Source organism: Boleophthalmus pectinirostris, unplaced genomic scaffold (assembly GCF_026225935.1).
Source record: "Boleophthalmus pectinirostris isolate CB_2022bp ecotype Guang Dong unplaced genomic scaffold, ASM2622593v1 HiC_scaffold_5, whole genome shotgun sequence".
NCBI classification, from domain to species: domain Eukaryota; kingdom Metazoa; phylum Chordata; class Actinopteri; order Gobiiformes; family Gobiidae; genus Boleophthalmus; species Boleophthalmus pectinirostris.
Genome location: NW_026571404.1, coordinates 26,313,125 through 26,329,831, shown reverse-complemented (window position 1 = coordinate 26,329,831; position 16,707 = coordinate 26,313,125). Strand labels below are relative to the sequence as shown.

General features: G+C 38.7%; 1 long non-coding RNA gene across 1 annotated transcript in view; it reads right to left on the bottom strand.

Moving 5' to 3' along the window:
* LOC110156803 (uncharacterized) overlaps nt 1-16,707 on the bottom strand; it is a 94,978-nt gene that overhangs the window by 38,231 nt on the left and 40,040 nt on the right. The window contains exon 2 of the long non-coding RNA XR_002318657.2: nt 12,295-12,408. This is a non-coding gene — a long non-coding RNA (uncharacterized LOC110156803). The remainder of the gene's footprint in view (nt 1-12,294; nt 12,409-16,707) is intronic.

Genomic DNA, 16,707 nt, shown 5'->3' with positions numbered 1-16,707 from the left:
CATAGTGTGAAACATTCCAGACAAAGCAATAACATGGAGATTTAATGTAGAAAAGTATTTGACAGACCCTCCAGTAGAAAAGTTACCCAAAGCATTTTTAAGAGTTACATGACATCAAGCCAAATTTTAAAGCTGCAATCCCTAGGTTTGTTTCTTTTTTTTCCACCAGTAGAGCTCACCTGTGCTCTTTGGTCTTCTTCTTTGTTAGACCAAAGTTGCCACACTATCAGACTACATTAACACAGATGGCCTCTAGTGGTGATATGTGAGAATACAACAAGGGGTCCACCAGTGTAATTACAGATGGTAGCTTTAACAAAACATAAAAACTTAAATTGAGGTAATATTTTACATTTTGTTCGACTCATAGCATAATTGCCCAAGGTTTTTTGTTAATTACAAAAATGAACTGCCTATGCCAATGAGATAATAGAGGGGTTTGTGTGTGCCAATGACACCAAACAAGCAGCACGCTCTGAATGAGATGGGAAAACTCACTTGGGCGATTTCAAACATTGACATTTTTTGAGTTTTTTTTATTTTTTTATAACTTTTATCTCTGAGGCTGTTTTTCAAAACTGCAAGAAACATGTTTCTTTTGCAGATGCCTAGTTAGCCATATTACAGTAGTCAAAACAACATCATTAGTACTAGGACAGACCATTGAGCTGCATGCAAAACAAACACTGCCCCTCTGAAAAATTACAGATATAGTGGCTTGGAGAGATATCAGATATCAGCCTTGAATCTTTCAGGACAGGCCACTATTTGTACTGGTCGATCTGCTTTAAAAAAAAAAAAAAAAATACACAGAAAGCTTAATTTGAACACTTTAATGTGAAAAGCTAATTACACAAAACATGACTACACTGCTATCTTAGGTCGTTTTCACACCGCTAGTTTGATTATTTGGTCCGCACCAGGCAATAAAATTGTTATTATGTAGCAAATACACTCCAGTGTGGTCCGCGTTCACACCGACAAACAAACCAAAATTGGTCCAATTGACGTGCCTCTGTTTCCCGGGAAAACAGCAATACCTACAGTTACCAACACTGATGTTCCCTGTTAATACCACAGGCCGTCCTCATCTCAAGTTATCATCATGAACTCATAAAACAGCAACATGTAGAACTTTGTACAAACATACTGCACATCAGCCCAGAGCAGAAGCACTGAGTTGGGGAAACAGCAGCAGCCAACAGCGATAAAGAGGAGCACTCACCGTGGCAAACAGCCCCTCAGGACAGGGCTGGGGTCTGGTCCTTGGTCTTCTGCCAGCGCGTTGGTCAGATAGGTCTAGAGGCTCCATCCTCCATGTGCTGGTTCCAGACGATGGCGAGCACTACCAGTGCGCATTGGACTGGGTCTGAGCGGGTACGTTCCGTCGTCTGCGCACTGATTCCAAGTGGGGAAAGCGAGAATGCGCTGTGGACTGCAGGTCCGGGCGGGCTGCAGGTCCAGGCGGGCTGCAGGTCCAGGCGGGCTGCTACGGTCCTCCCGCTCAAGAACTGTGGCTGGTTCCGAGGGGGTGCAAAGCATCCGGACAGAAGTGTGAATCCAGTTTGGTTAGTTATATGTTGTTCTGAATGTCCATCCTCCATGCATTTGGTTCTTCCTGGGGAAAGTTCTTCTCAGGCCAAGGCTCCTAACACCACTCCCTGCTCCAAGTCATCTGAGCCCAGCCTGAACCAGAGCTGCTCCCGCTGGTTCAGGCCTCTGGTTTGGATCTAGTTCGACTGTGTTTCTCACACTAGGCTAAACGCAGGGCAATTTTAAAGTTGTATCAATTGAATACGCTATTGCCTATTGCCATAAAATTATTTGGTTATTTAATAGCCTAAAATAACAAATGCTGGTTGCTACACAGGGAACACCAGGACCTCTCTGTGCATGCAGGTCCCGAACAGGGGTACGGACCCATAATTTTCACTCACTCTGGAGCGACACTTTCGCACATTGGTACTTGCTCTGATCATCGTGTATTACATTCTCTGTATTGGCCATTGTTGGCAAAATAATTCAAAAATGAATCACGGCTGTTATTGCACTGGAGTCATACAGCACATCAATTCAGGCAGAGGAGACATGTGTCCCATCCCATGATGCATTTTGAATAGTTTGTTTGGACCTGCTGTCTATGGTTTGGACCCGAGTTCGCGTTCACAAAAGAGACACCGCACCAAAGTTTGGCATTTGGTGTGAATTCAAGTGAACCGAGACCACCTCTTTTTTGAGGTCCCGGTTCACTTGATTTAGTGCGGGTCCGAGTCTGATTGACGCTTTGACACTAACGAAAACAAACAGAACTATAAGAGCTTTTGGTTCGAATGGACCGTTTGGTGCGCACTAAATACTGTCGATGTGAAAGCACCCTTAAAGGTTTGTGGTAAAAAAGGGTTGTGGGGAAGTTGTGAGTAAATTTCATTACATCATTTGGGGAAAATAATGAAAACCTGCCAAAAAAATATATATATCATCAGACTTTATTGGCCATTGGTGTCATATTCTAAACAATCAAAAACAACAAATAATGAAAAAACCCATATCAAATACATTTTTCTCCATAATATTTTTGTGGTATTTTGTGGTGTTTGTGGCGTATAGGGTATACAAAAGCACACATTTGGAGGACATGACAGACCCCCTTTCTCTCAGATGTTTAATAGCTGTTCGTCTGTCCTGAATACGCATACGCCCTCATCCATATTTACTGATTTCCCATTTACCTTACCATTGTACCTCTTGTCCAATTTATAACTCACGTCGCTGTGTTTTATCTCGTCGTTATTTAAAAACAGGTCCCAACAAATTTGTCATTAAGGGTGGGAAACATTAATTTCAACCTTGAGTCTTAAATATGGCTGAAAGGTGAAGACTTGACAAATACAGCTATGCGAAAAGGAGCCTGAAGATGGGGATTACACTCTAAAATGCAAATGAATTAACATTAAGGCCATTAGCACAAGCCATTTAATTACCTATCCCCAATAGTTCTAACCCATGTGTTATTAATGGACAACCTGAGATTCTTGGGCCGTTGTCTTAAACACCATTTGAATACTAATGTGCTGTTTAGTAAAAGTGTTTGTGGAACTGCAAAGCCATTTCCAAACTGTACAAAAGTAAACAGCAAATGAAGATGGAAAGCAATGATGAAAGCGAATATTAAAACTGTTTTTCACAATATAAATGCAAAAAGGAGATAAGTGTACTTTAATTTGGGAGAAGTGAAATGAAAGCTCAGGTTGTAGGCAGTCTCCCTCCTCTTCTGGACCAGCTCGTACTAGCGTGTTCCAGTCGGTAACTTTAAGCGCTACAACAACAGGTTTAGTGTAACAGTGTTTTTCAGTGCTAATAAAAGTGAAACTGTTCTGATTACATTACAACATTACTGACTTTAAAAGGACTTGTTCTACTTATCTGTGCGGCAATTAAGCACAGTTATGTCAGGGTTTGTTTGTTTTTTTCTAAGTTTGCCATTTGTTTTGATAGTTTAAATTGGTTCAAAGTGGGTCAAGATACAAAAGTAGTTTAAAGCCTGAAGTTTTAGTGTCAACTAGTTAACTAGGCTAGGTAACTTTTCTGGTGGAGTGTTCGCCATCTGCTTGTCTCCATAGTGATGTAACTGCGTTGCCTGGGATGTTCCACAGTATGACATTAAACTAATATATCTTGTATTTATTCAATTACCGGTGTTTTCTATTTCTGCCGCAAAAATGGTGTATCATTACTGTGCGTGGGTTTACTTCTCCACAGATCTGATATGATGTAGCCTGCTTTTCTCTAAGGTGATAGTTAAATTAAATGCCACATTGTAGAACATTTCAGGAAAAAAACAACACTGAATCAAGAACCCTACCAGAAAAGTTACACAGTGCACCTTTAATGAAGTCTCTTCATTAGCACCAGTTCACTAATTTGACCAGTAACTTGGCCTGGTTTAATGACATACTGTGGGACATTACAGATAAGTACGTAGGTGGTGGTCTCTCCATCAGAAATGTTACATAGTTAATTTTACTTGCATATTCTTTTGCTGTCAGTAAAGAAAAAAAAACACACACATTTCTTTAGGGCTTTATATTTTGTGAGGTGTTAAATATTTCAAGTCTGGACAAAGGTGAGACTAGACTTGAGTTTCAGTGATGCATTCCCATCGGCAGAGAAAACATGCCTATCTGCGGAGTGAGGAAACGCCAGCACATAAAAGTGTATTTATGCCATTGAGAAAAGACAGGCTGATACATCTGGACTCTGTTTGGAGCAGGTATGGGACTGTGTGTTCTGGAAGGACCATAAAACACAGCAGTCATGTTCAGGGAAGGAGAGAGGGGAAGACAAATACTGCAGTGCCATCTTCTTATCTATAGTGTGTACTGACATTTAGAGCTCTGGTCTTTACACTGCACAATAGGGTGAATCTCACTCTACGGAATACTTAAATCCAGGAATAACAGACCAGGGCTATCTGTCTATACACTTTCTAATGGGGTGATCATATAATCCATTCATATTATCTAGTGTATCTTTGAGCAAAATTTCAAATGCTACAGGTTCTGTATATTTAGACTAAAATCATATTCAAATCATTAAAAGTAACAACATTTCTATAGAAGTTGCTGTTATATATTGATTGTTAATATGATTTACTCTTAAAATAAGGTCAATGTGGTAGGTTTTAAAATACTAAATTTGAGAGATATGCTCTAAAAACTGACTAAATAATCTATGTTTTTTTTGTATGCACTGTGAATCTAGTCCCAGATGCATTTGAACAGAATTTTTGTTTGTGTGTTTTTTGTTTTTCCAATGATAATGTTCACTATATGCGGAATCTATAACAAGAAAGAAAATATAGATTTTGAATAATTATCTTCACATCTGAAATACCTTGTTTAATATAAAGTTTAATTAAAACAGGATTAAAGAAATATGATTTAGATGCTCTTGCATGGATTATGTTTTGCAGATAAGTGAAGTAGATGTAGCGATACTGTGCTCCTCTTATTTCAGAAGGTCATTCTAAGTTTGCGTATTACCTCAGACACACAGTCTAGTACTATCGCCACAGTCACGGCCCCGAGGACTGTTTTCTACTTACAACTTCATTTGTTTTTGCTGCTGAAATCACTTTGAGGCGACCTTATGTAACTTCCAGCTGTGAAGGCACGACGCATGGGGACATGGCAGTGAGAATTACACTGAAAAGATGCAGCTCAGAGCTACAATAAGAGCTTTGACATCCGTGAACAGGAACACCAAAGGCACATGGGATTATAGGGGAGGATAACAGACCTGTAGAAGCCACTGTGAGGCCTGAACTGAAGTATTGGGATTGATGGTTTCCTCTCAGACAACAGTGTTTGGAGCAGATGGAGCAGAATGTGACTGTAAACCAAAACTCATTATATGAGCCACATGTCATGCCTTTTTAGTCATCACTGCTACGCATAGTAAATAATACAGTAAAGCACCTGTTGCATTCATTCAATTATATCATTATCATGAGCATTGCATTTACTGTTACGCTATTAACTTACACTGAAAACAAAATTGATATTAGGGATGCTCCAATGCAGCTTAATATGTTCTCATACCGATGTCAGTACTACAACTTTAAGCATCTGCCGATCCCCAATATCAACCAATACCAGGACAGAGACTGAAAATATGATTCATTTCCTTAAAACACAAATGGTTTATGGGAAACAATTATCCAAATGTGTTTTGTAAATTATTTATAAATAATAGCTTTGAAAAAACACAAGTTCAATATTACAAGGTGTTTTGAGTCAGTAATGTTAAGTAAATTGTCTAATTACACTACTTTATATACCAAAATTGTATATCAACTGGACCAATATCTGATCCACCAACATTTTCCATACTGGCACCAATAGCCAATACCAGTTTTTATCGAGGCATATTTATTTATGGATTATTATTATCAGGCCTATATCTGGGCTGAATCAGGATTAATGACAAAAAAATTATCAGAAGTATCCAACAACAGGTCCAAATCTGCAGGCTTATAGATCTATAAAATCTCACTATCCCACTACTACACAAGGGCTATTACAAGATTGTTTTAGCCCTGTCAGTCCAGTCAGGTGGTCACCCAAATGAGTGACAGAGCAAAAAGCATTAATCAAATATCATGTGATGGCCGCTGTATTAAAAATGCAAATACTGATCACATGAAAAATCAGTTGATTGTGCCAGTAAATGTGGCAAGGGACGCGTGTTATTGAGCCAAACCCGCTCATAATGATGACACGCGTGAAGAGATGTCATTACCATGCAGCATATGTGCCTGTGTATACCTTAATGGGATCTGCACAGAGCTGGAGCCCTGCCTGTCTGCCTGGGTGACAGCACCTCAGGGCACCCATGGGAGAACAAAAAGTCACAAGTGTCACAGCTGTGCGCCATTGCGACTGGGCTGTTTTTCTTTATAGTTATATTAACAGTCGATGTATCTTCAGACTGTCCCCAGGGGGCACATACTCTAGCCCACAGGCACCTCAGAGTGGAGAGGATCACAGCTGGCCTTCAAGTCTTTCGCTGTATGATGCTATCACCTTAGAAAACAAATGGGACAATGATTGTATGAAATGAGTTTAAGACTGGTACTAGAATGATGGCTTGTCAGAAAACTTTATAGCACTTATATAAAGTAGAGTGCTGTACCGGTGTTATTAACTTAGAAGATATGAACTGGTGTAAGCAGAATCACCATCTATAAATCTCTAAGCGTTTGTACATATACATTTATATAATTATGCTTTATTTGAAACCAGTCCCTTCCTATTTTTGCTATTTGTTTGGAATTTATTATCATCATTTATATTTTTGCTCTTTGTTATTATAATACATTGTGATGTGTGAGCTACCGTGTCCAAATAATTTCCCTTGTGGATCAGTAACGTTTGTCTAAGTCTAATGCTGTACAGAAAAATAGATACTGCGAACACAGACTTTTTTATTAATGGCAACACAAAGACATATCCAGAGTATTTAAAAGAGTTACTGACAGATAAGAATTTATATATATTGCAAATAAAAAACAAATTATGATCTTCCAAACTAATCTCGTCCAAAATGTCAGTAGAAATACTTAATGCAAATCCCTTCCTTTGAGAACAACAATATTCATAACAAGGCTTTTTTTAACGCTGACACCAGGCTTAAAAACACCACTGAGTTGACAGATGATGTGAATTCCCAAAGTAAAAGGAAAATTAATGAACGGAAAATGAAATACAGTATCTACATTATATGCCCTAGTATGGCCCTGTAGAATATGGGTTAAACAAATACTCAATATAAAAGATTTAAGTGGGTTTTGCAGCCAAGACAGACTAGTCCAATGATTAGCCTATAACTACTAGAAGTGTTAACATGAGTCACACTATTCTGAGGGTGAAAACAAACTTGTTAATTCCTCCATATCTGGATAAGACCACGATGTTTGTATTAATAGACATGTTAGGCTGGAGATTTCCCATCTTTAGCAAAGATTATAGAGTAATTGAAAGTATGAAGGCAAGAGAAACGAGCTGAATACCAAATAGATTTTTATAAAGCATTAGCACACAGGAACCCTGTGTCTAATGATGCCCCTGTAGACTGGAGTGTTTTTACTGTAACCCACCTTTAGTCTCCACAAACACTCTGTATATTATTCATGACAGTCAGAGCAGCGAGCTGAGGGGATGAGCCTGCTCTGTGCCACATGCTAATAGAAAGAGAGTAGGTGGCTAAAAGTTCAACTACACTGAAATGAAAATGGGACAAAGCAGCTATAAAGCAGGTTGACCCAGTGGCTCTATCACGCAATGGTACTCCAGTTTCCCCGACCAAACTAAAACATGCACAATAGTCAAACTCCCCCTGACCAGGCTGAGCTCAGGAACGGGAGATGGGTCCCCAGGCCCTGTATAGCATTTGCCCACTGTGTCTGACAGGTTGCCCCAGTGACATTGAGAGATGGGAGAGAATGCAGATGACAGATTCCCCACAGGGATTAGTAAAGTGCACCTTAAAAGAAATAGAGCACACATGTATGGCTCTGTAAGTTCTGTAAATTGTGTAAGTAGTAGTTTCAGATGAGCTGCCAGGTGGGACCAAGCAATAAATGAATAATGCAGAAAACCGTGAAATGACTGTCTATAAAATGCCACACAGTGTATGCATTATGCAAACAGCAAATGTAGCAAATAAGTAAAGAACAAAAGTGTGGTCCTCTTGGTCTTTAACGGCAGAGCTCCCTTTACCATGAAAATGCCATGTTCTTAAGCTTAATCTGAAGAAATGCATCTCTACATAAGTGCCAGGCTAACCTTTCATCATGAACGTAACAGGCTCATGCAGTTTATGTTAATAAGCCAATTAGCCAGCTCTGACTGCTGGTTTACCCGCAAAAAAAAAAAAGACAGCTACAACAAAAGCCTCAGTCTGCCATTGTCTCCGATGATTTATAATTCGGAGATGCAGATCTGCCCCTGTAATCACCAGGATATGCACAAGCACAAGCAGGAATGAAAGGGGACCAGCAACAGCATGTAGTGTAACAGGAATGATTAGAGAGCAGGAATTTGGAAGAAAAATAAATGTTCAAATTTGCATAAAAATAAAAAAATGGGAGGGGGTTATGAGTGATTGCAAATTATCAAAAAATAATAAATTGGTGGTTCTTGGCTACAACAAATCCTAGGGGAGGGATTTGGATTATGGACAGTTAACAATCATACAGTAACAAGCTGTGGTTTGTAGCCATGGGTTCATTTTCATCTGTTATCCTGCATTTGCTCTCATAAAAACACACTCTCGTGCACACACCAGCACACTGCAGCCAAGGTCTTGCCCAAGGACACAACCGCATTATGTACTCGTTTGACCTGAGTTTGAACTGCCAAGATTCAGGTAGTTTTTTGTTTTTTTTTTACTTTATTTCAGAATTTCACCTTCTGCATTTGTTCAGATTTGGCACTGGAACAAGGAGTCAGGTACACCAATATTTACATTATTACACAAAACTGACTCTTGTGAGCTTTAAGCCATATTATATTGTTGTTACCTCACCAAAAACATACCAGGGGGTGTGTTTTGTTTCCTTCACACATGTTTGAGTAACGCTTTATTCCGTCTACATCTCCAATCTCAAAACGCTCTGTTTCACCGTGTGATGTCAGGTAGTAGTAGTTTTAAAACAGCTACGATTTACTTTTAGTTCAGTAGAGATGGGAAATTCCAGGGCTAAAATCATCCAAATAATTCAAGTGAAGGAGTATGGAGTTTAAAAACAGAGTGCACCACATGATATCACAAAGTAGAGTGTTTTCTGTTTGAGAGAAGAACTCAAGACTAAATATGCAGGATTTGTGTATTAAACATGTGTGAATAAAACAAAACACAACTCCAAGTATGTTTGTGATGAGGAACGAAGGCAATATATGGTCCCTTTAAACAAAGCAGACTGTTTTATAAACTGTTTTATGTGGTCCACTCCAAGTTCATATGCACAAATATCTCAAAATCTGATATTGTGTCTCACTGTTAACATTGTCCGCCACAACAAACTCTTTCCATGTAAGTAAATCAGATGAGGGAGACTGAATGCATTGGGCCAGACAGGTAATCACATTTGAAGAAATGAGATGACACAAGTGGTTTATCTCTGCATTAAGAAGAGCTCCTTCACCAGACACAACCTGCATCTAAATACACCACCACGCCTCCAACTTTATGTTACTGCAAACCCAAATTAAACGCTGATTTCTCTAGTGCTTGGAATCTCTCCCACTGATCTACTGATGTGCGTCGTGACCAGCTATACACAGCAGGCAGCCACCCAGTGCATGTGTAAAGGGACATGGGCCTTCTAAAATGACCATGTTTGGGTTGAAACATTATTCCTTTTGGATTCTGATGTAATGAATTCACTTTGAAGAGCCCATGTTATGCTATTTTTTGATCTATGTTATAATACTTCCTCATCTCAAACAGAAAATACTCTGTCATGTGGAGATACAGGAAGTTCTCGACTGTGTTTTTAAACTTCATTTACCTTCCCTACAATAATATGGATAATTTAATGACCTAAATGTAAAAGGTAATGTGAAAACTACAGCTTCATGCCATCACAAGGTGGAACAGAGCATTTTGAGCTTTGGAGATGTAGACAGGATAATAATAAAGGGTTACTCAAACGTGTCAATGAAACACAATACAACTCCAGGTATGTTTTTGATGAGGCAACAGCATTCCAACATGGATAAAAGCTCACATGTGTAATTTAATTTGGCATAATATAGGATCCTTCATACATTTTCTCATTCCCATGCAAGACTACACCTACCTGAAATCTGAGACAGGTTTACAACTATGCCCAAAATGACACTTAGACATTTGGTCCTCTAGATGTTTGCAATTACCAGGGTGCTCACTATTGTTGCTAGGGTATAAATGACAATTAGCCCCCTCCAAACCAAATTCCAATTAAGGACCTTATGCACATAGCCATTGTGGTTGCTTAGGAACAGTGCCTAACCCCTCCTGTCATGCTAATGTTGTGGCCCCAATGACATTTTCGGGTTGCTTGTTTTATATCACCCCCCGTGGTTTAATCAAAAAGTCTACCTATGCTCTGTGTTTGTGCCTGCATTTCCTGACATTTTCTCACTATCTGCTTCTCATCTGAGTTGAGTAATTACACCACACATTAATAAACATCGCCATGATTAGGATCTGAGTAGACACGGTCCGATGGTGCATTTCCATTTTGGGATGCAGTGGAGATCTTGTGTTGTCAGTATTGTTTAGTTATAATTTAAATTCTGTGTGTATTACCAGATGGCTGGATTTTGTTTAGTAGTTTAGTCCATTATATACACAAAAATTAATGAAAGATTCTATACTATGCAAAATGTACTCTTATGAGCTTTAAGTCATGTTATAATGTTTATAATGTTATCACCTCAACAAAAACATATCCTGAGTTGTGTTTTGTTTCATTCACAAATGTTTGAGTAATCCTTTATTATTAGTCTTCATCTCCAAAGCTCTACATGCTCTGTTCCACCTTGTGATGTCATGTAGTGGTGGTTTTCAAGTTAAAAGCTACCTTTTGCCTTTTATTCAGTTGACAATCCCAGATGATCCAAATGATTCTAGTGAAGGTGCAAGGAGTTTAAAAACACAACGGAGCACTTCCTGTATTGCCACATGACATCGCAAGGTAGAACAGTGTTTTCTGTTTGAGAGAAAAACTCTTAAATATGCAGGGGTTTGTGTGTTAAACATGTGTGAAAGAAACAGAACACAACTCCAGATACTGTATGTTTGTGACAAGGAAACAACATTATTACATAAATCAGAAAATGGGTCCTTTAATATAAATTGCTTACATTAGATGCATGTAGGCATATCATTAGATATATGTACACCTACTAAAAGAAATCATTCACATTCATTTCTTCTTACTGCCCAATTAGACACGGTTGGTTAATTGACCTCCTTGGACATAGTGTAAAATGCTTGGAGATTATGTTACGTTCCTTTGCCTGATCGCTCGACCAGGCATAAGACAAATGTCTGAATGTTTCAACTGTAATTTCATCCACCAACCTAATGATTTAACTGTTATGTGAACCCTCTTTGGGTAAAACATTACAACTCAAAATTGCAATGTTCTTTCACATAGATAAATAGCATGATAGTATTACAATGAATCATTCTAGCATAAACAAACTAAAAAAAAGATATGCTCAAAAAGGGACAGTCAATAAATCCAGCCTCTAACACTGGCCTCTAGCTGGTGTTCAATAATGGTTTAGTTAAGAATGCACTGATCCAGCTTTTTCAGTTCTGATACTAAAGCTTTAAATGTCTGCCAATGCCCGATATCAACTGATACTAGTGCAGAGAATGAAAACAGTATTTTTTTTTTTTTTACAATTAAAATAAGACAAAACTGATTCAAATGTGTCATGTAGTTGTTATTTATCTCTCAAGTAAGTACAGAACTACTTTGTGTAAATAAAAGTCCAAACATTATGAGACTTTCTGGACCAAGTATTACCAGTAAATAGTCTTATTACATCCAACCATAATATCAGATGACCCGATATTTGGAAGCCAATATCCAGTTCAGAAAATTCAGAAAATTTTCCATATCAACACCGATATCAGATACTAGTATTGGTGCATCTTTAGTTTTAGTGCAACATGTGGTAAAACAGTTTGTAAATTAGTTTCCATTTGTGATGATGGGTGGGGTTGTGAACTCACCAAATGTTGTGGAGAGTATGTCTGGAGGTCACCTTTCAGTGGAGCAGGGTCGTGTGGTGTCCATGTCGTCTGCTGGGGATGAGATCTTGTCCAGCGTTGGCTTAACCATGGTCACTGTGAGAGCAAAACAACAGGTCAGAGAAAAAACGGGTTGAAAACAATACAGCTAAATTAGGAAAGAAAAGCATTTATGGCACTGTGAGAATGTAGAAATCCTACAATCTTACTTTTACGTAAGTTGTAGCTCATTAATTTGTACATTTTCATACTTTTCCCATTGTCAAAAAAGTTTTCAGTAATCAAGGTAATCAGGTTCCAACTCCCTGTTTTAAACATGTGAATCAGAGGAGTACAGTGTGAGGAGGTTAACCACTGCTCCCCACTGGAGAGTATCTGTCAAAGGGAAGAATGGCATGTCTTCATGTCTAGGGAAGTCTTCATGCCTTATATAGTCCTGGTCTAGTACAAGCTGCTGCAGCAAGCCGGATCAGGCCAAGGGCTACGGAAGCAGACCTTATGAGAACTCATTAGACGAGTCTTTAAATCTACAGAGACAAATATGAATGCATTATACAAAATGGGCTGCTATTAAAAATAATCAAAAGTAAAGGAGCGGTTTCCAGAAGAAGAAAAGAGACTATTAAAAACCTATGCTTTGGAAGGTTCTGTGTGAACAGTGAGATAATGAGCTCACTGAGCTCCAGGTCCATAGCACTACAGTGCCTCTACAGTAGACTTTAAGTAAAGAACATATATTCCAAAGGCCATTTGAAACTATATTTTACTTCTAATGGGAACTTGTTTGACATTTCCAAACCACAACATTCCGCGCAACTACATTTCTCAACATTGACATTTTCTCTGTCTTCTCCAGACTGTGCTTTCACATTCAAATGTATTATGTACGAGTGAAAAAGAATCCGCCAGTTTGCCTGTCATGGTTTCTGAGAGGTTTCTTGACAGGAAGGAACACTTCATCCTAATACTGATGACCTCAGTGCTCTGAGCTTCAGCTGAGTCTGCAGGGCCTCCTCAAGTGGGCTATAAACGCAGCCCCAATGAGACAATTAGCATTTTTAAGTCTCCGTTCAAAATCTGTGACGACGCCGGATAAGAGCTCCCATTTGCATACTGTATGAAAGAATGAGAGGGTCTTTCCCACAATCATATAAAATGGCAATTCTTCCGACTGTGAGTGTGAAAGTATAATAGCTCATTACCAATCTGCAAACCCATGGCACTGCAGTGGAAGAGCTGATTGGGTTAGGAGTTAGCATAATGTATGAGCCTTTGTTCACAAAAAATATGGTTTGTGCAATAACAAGAGCCTCAAACACAAAGCAAACTGTTGAGAGGGGAGAGTATTCATCAGTATCAGTATTAATCAGCACCACTTTTAGGCAACAGTGACAAAAATATGGTGGTACACAAAAGAGGCGTCGTATCTAGTAAAGAGGTGAAATAACAATACACAATATGGCAAAGGAGAAATTCAGTTTGGACAAAAGTTTATTTTGGTATCTTCATGAGTGAATTTGATGTTCAGATTTACAGCATTAATATGTGTAGTAAAAGGTTCCAAATCTTTAATTTTGATTTTAGAAAAGTTATCATCAACATAAAGATACCAATGTGTGGGTGGAGTGCCTGGATATGAGGCCAAGGCACTCAGTTCAAATTGTTCCATATATAAGTTAATAATAATGGCAGAGACCAGTGAGCCCCTGGCACAGTCAAAGATTTGGCTGTAGAAGTTTCCTCTGAACTGGAAATAGGTGGTATTTAAACAAATTTCCAGCAGTTGGCAGATTTGGTCAGGTGACAGTTTAGTTCTCTCTTCTAGCCTGGTATCCTGCAGTAGTCTCCTCCTTGCTGTCTCCACCACTATGTATGTACATTCTCTTGTCAAGGTCAAACTGGAGATGCTTGATTTTGTTCACAAATTCTGCTGTGTTCTCAATATGGTGCTCCATGTTACACCCCCGCAGGGACCACAATGGCCTTCAGGTGTTTGTCCAGATGACAAACTGATTTTCTCCTTTGCCATGGATTCTACCTGGACGACAGGGATTTTACATACACACAATATGCAATTACTCATGTGAGTAAAAAATTGTTGCTTAAAGTAAAAGAAGTAATTACCGCTACTCTACAAATTGAAAAGAATTCAGTTTTGTGTAATTGTAACTGTACTGGCCTACTACTTCTACTGCTACTTCACTTTCACAGAAAACACTCAATATCTGTCTGCTCCTAAAACACATAATCTTATGTGAACCAAGGTAAAAGAATACTTGCTGTAGATCAGTGATTCTCAAACGTTTCCTATGACAATATCTGGCTTTCATATGTACAACTAAACCTAAATTCAAACTCTATATTGCCTAAAATTTTAATAAACCAGGTCTAAAATAACACAACACTATGGAAATGTAGTTCTAAATCACAATTAACCGAAAGGAAACATTTGTAGATGTGTCTTTAAATTTCAGTAAAAAGTATTTTGTTCACACTTCACACTGCTATTAGATATCTAACATATCTCTTGAAATATTAATGGTATACTATGTAATTTTTTGGTTGGAGGTCCGTCACTTCCTTGTTTCTGTGGATATGTCATTGCTCTGCCTGGAATGTTCCATAGGATGACATTAAACAGCTGTACCTGACATTTAGTCAATTACATCTGGTTTTATGGCTCAAATTATCTAAATAAATATCTAAGATAAATAAAGATAAATATCTAATTTCAGAAAAGCATTTGATGGACCTTAGACAATGCACCTTTAAGTCTGACCCTACCTGACCTGCTTCTGCTTTGTTTTTTGTTTTGTTGTTTTTTTTGCTTTTTTTCAATGTTGTGCAACTGTCAAAACACCAAGCAATCATCTTTGCAACCCATTTAGCAAAGTTCCCTCTGCCCCACATGCCCTGTTTTCTTGTTTACGCGTAAATGTTCCAAACGCAATGATCCATACAGCTGCTTATGGACTCATAGCCTGTCTATAAACCTGCGGGTGCCAGGGAAGCTTTCACAGCCATATATTTACACACAAGGGAGTCTTACCACCCCACAGCACGCTAAGAGATACAATCTACCACGGACGTGCTGGTTACACTCAAGTTTGATAGGGTAGATTATAAAGATCAGACATAAAGCACTGCAAAAATCTCTCCAGTAACCGTCCTTCTTCTCGATTTACCCCGCTCCTTAGGGCTGTCACATAAATCGCCTACGAAGAACGGGTTGATATCATCATCCTTCTTTCCTATGAAGGCCATGTAAGTGAGAGCAACCATAAAACAGATGGGATTAATGCGTGTGGCGGATTTATGTAACCTGTTTTAAATGGGGTAAAAATACATGGCCGTTAAGGTGAAAGGGCAGTTGCGATGTTTACTGTTTTAGATTCCATTTTGTGTGTACGCTATCCTTGTTTGACACAAAATGTTCCGTGATCATAAATACTTAGAGACGACAACTCCGCGTTTAGCCACCTGCTTGTAAGGGCTTCACGAGTGCCTCTTCGTGTCTTCAGGAATTGTCTCCCGGATGGCTTTCTCCTGATGAAGAGATTGGATGGCTATATTGTCTCCAGCTGCGATATGGCATAGCAGGATGTGTAGGAGTGTGCCTACAAGAGTGTGTGTGAGTGCAGGTATACAGGACATAGATAGGTTTATACAGCGAGACCCCAAAAGGACATTGTGTGTGTGTGTGTATGTGTGTGTGCATATATATACAATGACTGTGTTGCCTTTGAGATGTGAGCCAAATTCATCCTCTTATTGGAGACATACAGTACATGGAGGCACTCACTTGGACGCTCTCCATCTGTGGTTGCTGATAAGACCCCGGACACTTCGAGGCCAGAGGAGAGACGCCATTGTGTGGGAATACTGTGTGACTATTAAGACACATTAAGACGGCCTCAGATCATTTCACTTCATGTATGCCCTTTCAAAGACTGGGGAGTGAATGTAAAGATTGCTATAAGAACTCAAACAGCTCAGTTCTACTTCATTTTCTCTTATACAATGCAGCTGAAGTTTAGTTTGATTTTAAGGATTTTCAGACATTCAAGCATCAGCTGACCAGAATATTTGGGTCAGCTTGTCTGAATGAATTATAATCCATGCAAGACTCCTATTTTGGTTTGTACGCCACGTAAATGTTGATTTACTTAAGACCAAAATGGTATTCAAAATTAAAGGCAAGAATAGATATAAAAATGATAAATGAAAAAAAGTAGGTATAAAAATGAAAGCAACCTGGATTGTCTATTATTATTAACCAATTCTTCTTATATGGTTCTAAAGTCACTGAGCTACAAAGTGCATAAACGTCCTATATTATGTAAAATTGTCTCTTGTGAGCTTTAAGCCATGTTAGAATGTCACCTCATCAAAAAC